Consider the following 10,769-nt stretch of genomic DNA (forward strand, 5'->3'; position numbering starts at 1 on the left):
CACGAGTGGCTCTCCTTTTCTCCAGAAACTTTAAATTTTAACTTCTTCCAAAAGAAGAGGGAGGGCAGGGTTTAATTCACCTGGGGAGCAGAGCGGCGGCTTTCAGGCTGCAGTACAGTCCAAATATATTTGGACTGTCACAGACTAAGGGCCCTATCTTGCATCCGGCGCAAGTGACTTAGTCACTGGCGCATGTGTCGTTGCTAGTTTACAACTGGCGCAGAGCGTTCTTTTCCCACCAGCGCCACTCGCCGGTAAATTAGGGATTGATCATGCGCCGCAAGGGGCGGTTCGGCGGAAGGAGGAGGCGTGTTCTGGCGCAAACGGTATTTTGCCGTCTCTGAATACCATTGCGCTACTGACCAGGAAATACCTGGTTTAAAGTCAGTGGCGCGTTGTTCAGACGCTATTTTAAGGGCGCATGCATGCATGCGCATGCGATGCATACGGATTGCTTGTGCACCTCGCGCATACACTTTGCTTCTCTCATCTACCTAGCCGCACATTCTTGGTAAATTATTTGGGAAAGAACAGCTGATGCAGCGGTAATAAGTTGTACTTTTAAATCAATGCATCTGCAAACACCGTACAGCAAACACATATTTTCTTGACACAGACATCGTGTAGGCCTACATGCCCATAACTTTTAGGATTGATGAGTAGGCCTATATGATCGTGAAAAACATTTTTTTACCTCGAGTGAGTGTTAAAAAGAATGAATGAATGCGGGCGCGCGTGTGTGCTCTGTAAGGCGCCCAGTTTCCAACATCGATTTGCATGGTATTTCTTATCCTTACCAGATGCCCGAACCACCTCAGCTGACTCCTTTCTAAGTAAAGGAGCAGCGGCTCCTTTACTTAGCTATTCCTCACGGATGGCTGAGCTTCTCACCCTATCCCTAAGGGAGACGCCAGCCACCCTTCTGAGAAAACTCATCTCGGCCGCTTGTACCCGCGATCTCGTCCTTTCGGTCATCACCCAACCCTCATGACCATAGGTGAGGATAGGAACGAAGATCGACCGGTAGATCGAGAGCTTTGCCTTGCGGCTCAGCTCTCTTTTCGTAACAACGGTGCGGTAAAGCGAACGCAATACCGCCCCCGCTGCTCCGATTCTCCGGCCAATCTCACGCTCCATAGTTCCCTCACTCGCGAACAAGACCCCGAGGTACTTGAACTCCTTCACTTGGGCAAACTAAACACGTAACGCATAATACAATCAATGGCAATGTCTATTACCGAGGGGACACATGCATATTAGGATAGCATACAATACTGATAAGAAACAATGTTTATAATGTATTGCGTATATCATTAAATAGAACCACAGTTACCGCATATCATATGTTATAGCCTATCATACGTTTTCTTTGCCGAAATTTATTTGAGGACTCAGTATTTCTGAAGTTGTGGAAGAAAACCCCTTATTCCATGTGTGAATTAGGCCATATTATTTGGCAATAAACTAAGCCATTTGCAGTTTGAAATTCTCGGAGACTGCAGACGCGCTGTCAAAATATCAACTCGTCCGATTCAAATGCGCTCATGGCTCTTAAAGGGGATGGGAGCTGGCACTCTCATTGGTTTGTTGCACGTTACGCCCAAACCACACCTACGGGTAATTAGGCTGCTTCAGACCAACCCTTTTGACACTTGCGCCGTGGCGCAAGCGTAATTTATCCGCCTGTAAAATAGCGATAGCGCCGTAGAACCGCCCACAAAGCTACTTGCGCTTTGCGCTTCCTACTTGCGTTTCAGACCGTTAAAATAGGGCCCTAAGAGTCCTTTTCCATATTTTAAAAAGCAGCGTTTTTAAATTGCGGAGAGGTTTGGTCAGAGTCTGCTTTTATCTTTGGTGCTGGTTACGATAAAGAAAATTAAAAGAAATGGTGTTTGTTGAATTTTGTGGTCGGGCAAGCCAAAATGGCTGTTTACAAAAGTAGAAAGAACCAGGTAGAGGGGGAGGCAGGCCGTGGGTTGGCAGAGATGTTTGGTGTCCTGGTGAAGGCCAGAGTCAGGGTGGACTTCAGGTACCTCTCTCTCTCTCTCTCTCTCTCTCTCTCTCTCTCTCTCTCTCTCTCTCTCTCTCTCTCTCTCTCTCTCTCGGCCTTAAACCACACAAGAGGGATGGTGGGTTTGATTGTCCCGTCGTTTAATGATTACCGGGGATCACACGTATGAATACCAACGAGGACGGGGCCGTCTCTCCTCATTTGCATTTCAATTAGAATAAATTTCACCTGTCAAAGACATCCCCACCCCCCCACACACACACAGAGCACGCACACACACACACACATAAGCAGAGCGACACTTTTGAGCTGTGGGCATTATATCACTCCATGCGTCACGCATTGCCCTGTGTGTGTGTGTGTGTGTGTGTGTGTGTGTGTGTGTGTGTGTGTGTGTGTGTGTGTGTGTGTGTGTGTGTGTGTGTGTGTGTGTGTGTGTTATCTGAACACGGCCTCTGACCTGTAGAATCACATCAAACAACTTGACACAAAAAACAGCAACGCAACCAAAGTGATCCCTTATACTCTTATTCACTCCTCAAAGACAAGCTCCGCGTCTCCATACAAGGCGGAAAACCACACAATTGACATCAGCACCAAACATAGACACCATAAACGCTTTAACTCGATGGTTGTTTTGAATTGCGGGTTCTACACTTGCGTGACACACAGCTCTATTAACAGCACACGTACACGAAATACACACACTTGTGTAACCAAGAAGCCGAGTTGAAGACCTCCCCCCCCCCAAATCCTCCAAGCCCTATGACAGGCAGTCTCCTTGAAACGCGGAGAAAACCTTAATTACCTCGCTGCTCGCTCGACGCAACATCAAAGAGATGCCAAGAGAGAGAGAGAGATAGAGACAGAGACAGAGACAGAGACAGAGAGAGAGAGAGAGAGACAGAGACAGAGACAGAGACAGAGACAGAGACAGAGACAGAGACAGAGACAGAGAACGAGAAAGAGCGAGAGAGCGTTTGTCACTATGTGTGTTTGTGTGTGTGTGTGTGTGTGTGTGTATGATTTATCGTTTGATTGTGTGTTTGTTTACTGTCTTGTAAGTGTCAGTTTTTGTTGCTGTGTAATTAAATATGTGTATTACTGTGTGTTTGTGTGTGTGCTGTTGTTCAAGTGTGTTACATCGGTCCGATGTATTTCCGGGCATTCCCAATTTCCAATCCCGCGTGTTACATCACGCACAATCCCTGGCAAACCAACAGTTGTCAGACTGACATAAATAAAAATAAATCACCCCTGCACGCGATGATGCTACACAACAGCAGGAGGAACTGTTTGATGCTTTCCGATATCCCCCGGCACATCATTTGGCGGAACAAATGATCGTATATACACTACTTACTTCAAGCGAAGGGAAGCTGTCGGCTATTGGAAACATCGTACTGTAAATCGACTGGGGGATTATTTGTGAGCGAAGATCGGATGAATGCGATCTTTGTCTCCGTAACCTGGATAGCATATTTGTGTTGCTATATGTGTGTGGTTGTGTTTGTTATCGTGTTTGTTATCATGTTTTTTGTTATCGTTTGTTTGTGTGTGTGTTGAAATGAAAAAATTAATGATTGAATGAAGGAGTAGATGAATGGATAAATGAAAAATTAACGAATGAATGAATAAACAAGCGAACGGATCGATGATTGAATGGAAAGTTAATGAATAAATGAATAGTAAACGGATGGATGAATGGATGAAAAAACTATTTAAAATAATTTCAGCAGGCCACAGACCATCCGATATGCGACACCTTTTTCGTCCGACAATCATCACAAAAGTCCAAGACAAACGACTTTCGCTACGACCGCCAAACTGAGGAATGACCTTGAAGCATTCTGGGAGATCGCCCCCCTGCATCGGTCATAAAACACTAACGACGGGACCGCCGGCGGCGCTAATCTCAGTCTGATCCGGAGCGGACATGACCCACACACACACACACACACACACACACACACACACACACACACACACACACACACACACACACACACACACACACACACACACACACACACACACACAAAGCTGTATGAGTAAAACACACACACCTACACCTACACACACAGACACACACACAGACACAGACAAACACACACAAATACAAACACACACACACACACTCAGCTGTATGAGTAAAAACACACACACACGCACACACCTCACTACACCACCACCTCCGTCCTAACTACACTGTTTAGACAGAGAATCCTAGACTCCTTATTTAGTAGCATCCTGTCTTGGAGGAAAATGTGTGTGTGTGTGAGTGAACGAGGGAACCGGGGATTCAACCCGGACGTCTGCCTCGTCTCACCTTACACACACGTTTACATTCAGGGCGTTTATCGGACGCTTTTACCCGGAGCGACTTACAGTAAGTCCATTTGTCAGAAGAAAGAGAAACAACAAATATATGTCAGTACAGTAAGGATGTTCATAGAACCAAGCACTAACAATCACTTGGTTAACCCATTCCCTGTATACAACAAAGATGGCTAAGGTAAGAAGTTACACCATCCTAATTTCTGTTTATTAAATCTCAGGACGTACAAGACCTGGACCGGCTCCTAGATCTGATAAAAGACGTGCTCCTAGACCTACTCCTAGTCCTGCTGCTAGATGACATGCATCTGAGGGGAGTTCAGTGGGATGTCGTCATTACTCAAAGTGTCTGCTGAGCAGCTAAATAATCAACTGTATCAGGGCATGAGCACTCAGGTCTCCACGGTGGTTAAATGAGCGGTATCGCTCAAACATCGCCTCGGCCTCCTCTTTCCTTTTTTGCCCAGGAGGTAGAGGAGGTTGGCCTGAAGGTCGCTGGTTCGATCCCCGGCTCCTCCTAGCTGAGTGTCAAGGTGTCCCTGAGCGAGACGCCTCACCCTGACTGCTCCTGACCAGCTGAGGGGTCGACTCTGCCGCCGGTGTGTGAATGGGTTTATGAATCTGTGAATTATTGTGTATGAATGGGTGAATAAATGTGTGTATGAATGGATGAATGTGTGTGTGAATGACTGCATGGATGGATGAACCGTTTTTGGTAAAAGCGTCTGCTAAATGCCCTGAATGTAAATGTAAATGTAAAAACGACAACATTACGGCCTTAAAAGGAGAGGTGCCCTGGATCAAGATGGTGGAAGTGTTATCCTTACTTTATGCTAAACCTGCACTGTGGGCTTTGGCTCGGCATTCCTGGGGAAAGGTCAATCAATACATAAAGGAATTAAATCTGGGTTTGACTTCTTCTGCCTCGGACTAAAATGGAGGGAGGGGGGAGATCAGTGGAATATTCCAGAATTCGTCCAAAAACGTCTGGATTAACCTTTACTTCCCGGAGAGGTGTGTGTGTGTGTGTGCTAATGTGTGTGTGTCTGTGTTTTTGTGTGTGTGTGTGTGTGTGTGTGTGTGTGTGTGTGTGTGTGTGTGTGTGTGTGTCTGTGTCTGTGTCTGTGTGTGTGTGTGTTATTGTGATGTGTTTGTATGTGTGTTTGTGTGTCTTTGCTGTTGTGTAAGTGCACGTGTGTAACGATGTGTGTGTGTTATCGTGTATGTTAACATGTATGCGTTATTGTTTGTTTGTGTGTGTACATGTGTGTATGCTATCATGTGCGTTATCGTCTTTTTGTGTGTTTGCTGTTGGTTTGTATGATTTCCAACCTTGTGTGGAGAATTAAGTCTTATCAGACTGTTTTGCAGCGAGGAATAGATTCAAACTGTTCAGCCGTAGTTTCAAGGTGAAAACTGAACGATTCAGCCAACATAGATTACTTTGTGTTATGTTTAACGTCGCACAATCCCACAAGGATGAACCATCGATCCAAACAAAAACTCAATACCTGAATTGCTGATTCGACTTAAAAGCCACAAGCACAAAACTGAGCTGTTACCGTGTGGGAAACGATGCACTACAGAAAGGAAGGTGTCAGAAAATTCAGCATGGTGTAGCATCTAACCCTAGCTATCTTTGTTGTATACGGTGAATGGGTTAACCTAGTTATTGTTAGTGCTTGGCACATGGTTCTATGAACATCCTTACCGTACCGATAGCCACTTGTTTGAGTCTCAGAGCAATCTTCTTCAATCTGTAGACTTCTTGCTCAGAGAACCCTCCCTCCCCTCTGATGCTCATATATTGTTTCTCTTTATTCTGACAAATGGACTTATTGTGAGTCACTTTGGGAAAGCGACTGCTAAATGCCCTGAAGGTAAAATGTAAGATTCCTCCTTATGCTGCACTTACAAATTGATGCAGGTCGACATGCTTTGTGGTGAGCAAGTGGGCGGCGATGATGTTAACTTTTGAAGCTATATAAAGTAATCCGATGTTAAATCACACGTTGGGTGACACTATTACACTGAGTAGCAGCGAAGATAGCGTGGTAAATGACACACACACACACACACACACACACACACACACACACACACACGCACACACACACACACACACACACACACACACACACACACACACACACACAAAAAAGCTGTCACCAAACACACGCACACACAGCAAAGCTTTCACCACACATGCACACATGCACACACGCACCTACACACACACACACACACACACACACACACACACACACACACACACACACACACACACACACACACACACACACACACACACACACGTACACACACACACACACACACACACACACAAACAGCGTTTCTTTTTAGAAGCCATTTCAGTTCAGTTCAGTTCAGCTCAGTTCAAGAGCGGGCCGAGTTCCAAACTGAACCGCGCGTCTCTCTCTATCTTCGCACACTGTTAGCGGTCCGTCAGTCTGTCTCTTACAGAAGGAGGAACACAGGCGTTTGCCTCTTGGATGAAACCACCGCACATTCTGAACCCCTTGATTCCATCCATCTCTCCGTCCCTCTCTCTCTCTCTCTCTCTCTCTCTCTCTCTCTCTCTCTCTCTCTCTCTCTCTCTCTCTCTCTCTCTCTCTCAACACACCCCCTCTCCATCTCTCTCTCTCCCTAAGTTCAAACGAGTCTACATCGGATCTGACGGTCTCTGAAGAAACGCATAACAAAAAAATATCCCCTCTCGATCACCAAACCACAAAAAAAATAAACAGCATCCACACCGCCACCTTGTGGTGGGAACGGTAAAGAGATGCGCAAAAAAAAAAGAGGAAAATGCCCAAATGTTTCTCCTCGTGCACCTTGCGTCTCAGAGCCCAGATGGTCCCCACTTTGAATTAGGGTGAATGTGAGTGAACGTTTTAAACGCTCTACGTGTTTAAAAGGCGTACATAGGTGACAGGGTGAATCAGAAACACTGCCTTGTCTGTCTCTGCGTAAAGTTACCGAGCTGTTGCTTTCGGAAAAAAACACGCAGGGTTTTTTTCCGCGTTCAAACGCCGTTAAAGTGGGGACACTCAGACCAGGGAGTTGGAGTCACGCCGCGGCGATCCAAAGTGCGCAATAACCAACGAGCAACGCGTGCGAGTAAAACGTCGGTGCGTCTTCGCTTTGGATGATCGTACGTGCACGAAAAAAGAAGGCAAAACGCAGACTTCGTTTCCGCCCAAAAAGCGCACTTGTCCGAAGCCATCAGACACACACACACGCGCACACTCGCACAGCACACACGCACACGTGCAAAAACACACAGACACCCTCCATCCTAATCACACAGATGTCAAAGAAGGGGGACACGCACGCACGAACACACGGCACACACACACACACTCTCAAGACCCCCAGACCGGACTCACCTCGTCCGGATCTCCGTAGTCCACAAGGCGACCCAGTTAAGTCCACAGTCCAGACCAGAAGCCGCGCGAGGAACAAACTAAGTCCAACCGCGTCCCCCTCTGAGAAAAAAATCCAAAGTGATCAGTGCGCAGTCCGAAATCTCACGCGCAGAAGAAGAGAAGCCCCCCAAAACTAGACGTCCTGCACGCGCGCGTGTAAACGCGTTTGTGTGTGTGTGTGTGTGTGTGTGTGTGTGGGGGGGGGGGGGGGGAGGGTAGACACAATGTCTTAACTCGAGTCACTGCGGAGGCGAGACGGGGATATTGGCGACAGAGGAGCGACGCAGCGGCGGAGTGTGTTGCGAGGGAAGAGATTAGTGATGGAGGGACCGAGTCTCTCTCTCTCTCTCTCTCTCTCTCTCTCTCTCTCTCTCTCTCTCTCTCTCTCTCTCTCTCTCTCTCTCTCTCTCTGCCTGGCTCTCTCTCTCTTGCGTGCGCACGCTTGCTCTCTCTCTCTCTCTCTCTCTCTCTCTCTCTCTCTCTCTCTCTCTCTCTCTCTCTCTCTCTCTCTCTCTCTCTCTCTCTCTCTCTCTCTCTCTCTCTCTCTCTTTGCCATTGGACCGCGCCGAGCGATATTTACCGAGCCCTCAGCCAATTGGTTTGCCGCATTCTCTCCTTCTCCCTTAATCAGGCGCGCGTGCGTGCATGGGCCTGTTTGCGCGCTTGCGTTCGCGCGTGCGTTCGTGCGTTCGACACCTGTATCGCTCACACGGCGTCGCGTGTCCTTAAATACCGGAACTATATATAACCACGCGTCAACACCGCGCTCAAAGTAAAACACTCATCTGTCATCATGTCTCTCTAATAACGGTTTAACTCATAACTAACTGACTAACTAATAACGGTTTAATTAATAGCTAACTAATAACGGTATAACTTACGACTAACTTAATAAGTGTTACTCAGTCTCTCTCTCTCTCTCTCTCTCTGCCCCTCTGTTTACCTTTTTGTGTGTGTGTGTGTGTGTGTGTGTGTGTGTGTGTGTGTGTGTATGTGTGTGTGTGTGTGTGTGTGTGTGTGTGTGTGTGTGTGTGTGTGTGTGTGTGTGTGTGTGTGTGTGTGTGTGTGTGTGTGAATATGTGTATGTTTGTGTGTGTGTTTATATATGTTTGTATGTATATCTATGTGTGTGCATATCTATATCTGTATGTATATATCTCTATCTTAGTGGCGGGTTAGCAGCGCCGTGGTTAGCTCTGGGTTAGCGGCGCCGCGGCTATTTGCACGCCAAAACACCTAAGCTGTGAAGTAGGCCTTCAGCAACTCAAAAGTGTGTGTGTGTGGGTGTCTGCATATGTGGGTGTGTGTGGGCGTTCATGTGTGTGTGTGTGTGTGGGTGTATGTTTGCATCCATGTGTGTGTGTGTGTGTGTGTGTGTGTGTGTGCGTGTGCGTGTGCGCTACGCTTGAGCACATACGTCTCCTGTCGCCCCGGGCTAGCTAACAATAGCTTAGCGGTAGCGCCCGCGCGGGGACCAGTCAGCCGCGACGACAGGAAGAGCTGCTTGTGTTGCCTCTGGGAGGGGGAGAGAGAGGAGGGAGGGAGGGAGGGAGGGAGGGAGGGAGGGAGGGAGGGGAGGGGATGGAGGGAAAGGAGGAGGAAGAAGGAGGGAGAAGGAGGAGAGGGGAGGGAGGGGAAGGTGGAGGAGGAGGAGGAGAGGGAGGAGGAGGAGAAAAGGAGGAGGAGGAGAGGGAAGAGGAGGAGGAGAGGGAGGAGGAAGAGGGAGAGGAGGAGGAGAAGGAGTGGGAGGAGGAGGCAGTCAGCCACAACGACAGGAAGAGCAGCTCATGTTGACACTGGGAGGGAGAGTAGGGGGGAGGGCGGGGGAGAGAGGACCTGGATGGGAGTCTGTGAGTCGGGGGGGAGGGGGGGAGTCGAGGGTTGACAGCGTTTACCTAGCAACAAGTGCAGCATCCCCTTCCCCCAGCGCTGATTGTTTAACTCTCTGTCCGATGTCGTTTGACTCAAACGACTTTCTTTCAGCATAAGTGCTTCCTCTCAAGGTTTTTACTGAAAAAATACTTAGATTCATCACAAGTATGTATTCTGCAGCAACTCTTGCTGAGAGTCTGGGATTCTAACATTCCCATGTGTCTGCTAAAGCTCATTTTTGGCGGTAGCCTAGCTAAGTAGCGAACTAATGCCCCCCCACCCCCACACCAATGGGCCCCCCGCCATAACGAAATTAATTTGATCCTCAGGATTATAGGCTCCTTAGCATCTCGTGCTGAGAGTCTAAACTGCCCTATGTGTCTGCTAAAGTGCATTTTTGGCGGTAACTTAGCTGGCTAGCAAGCTAATGTGCCTTCATGTGAAGACCTAGCTCACTAGCTAGCGAGCTAATGCCCGCCCAACAGAGGCCTTCCCGCCAAAACGAAAAGAGTTAGAATCATCGGGACTATATACTCTCCAACATCCCATGCTGGATTCTCACCTTCCCATGGGTCCTTTAAAGTGCATTTTTGGCGGTAATCGAGCTAGCTAGTGAGCTAATGCTAATGAGTACAGGGCAGAGCTAATTTGTGATGGCCGATACAGGCTTTGTCGGGTAGGCCAGGAGATATTCATTGGGTGTCCCTCACTCTGTTAAGACAAGGTTTTCTGTTTTATTCCGGTACACAGTGTGTGCTACACACACACACGGTCACATCCAATTTAACTGCCGCTGAGCAAACCAGGGACGAGCTAATTCAATTAGCTCTTTTACAGTTATTTACCATGATTTCCCAGTGGTGTGTAGCTGGGTGTTTCGCAGCAGAGTAAATGGTTTAGAAAACACAGAACGGTGGAAATAATTCCTAAAAAATTGGTGAGTTTGGCAGTGGATTCAGTGTGATTAAATAAATTGTCTTGTCGGTATTAGGACTAAACTGTTGTATATTAATACACACATGAATAATGGAGCCCTAATTAAGGGGCACCAATTCTGACATGAGATATAAAACAGAATATATCCTTTGGTTATTCATTTT

The 10,769-nt window shown here is 47.4% G+C and overlaps 1 protein-coding gene across 1 annotated transcript in view; it reads right to left on the reverse strand.

Moving 5' to 3' along the window:
- Positions 1-7,934, reverse strand: part of nlgn4xa (neuroligin 4 X-linked a) — a 106,620-nt gene extending 98,686 nt beyond the window's left edge. The window contains exon 1 of the mRNA XM_056595300.1: positions 7,759-7,934. The gene's annotated coding sequence lies outside the window, so the exon portion shown is untranslated. The remainder of the gene's footprint in view (positions 1-7,758) is intronic.
- Positions 7,935-10,769: the final 2,835 nt, after the last annotated feature.

Source organism: Gadus chalcogrammus, chromosome 7, assembly GCF_026213295.1.
Source record: "Gadus chalcogrammus isolate NIFS_2021 chromosome 7, NIFS_Gcha_1.0, whole genome shotgun sequence".
Taxonomy (NCBI): domain Eukaryota; kingdom Metazoa; phylum Chordata; class Actinopteri; order Gadiformes; family Gadidae; genus Gadus; species Gadus chalcogrammus.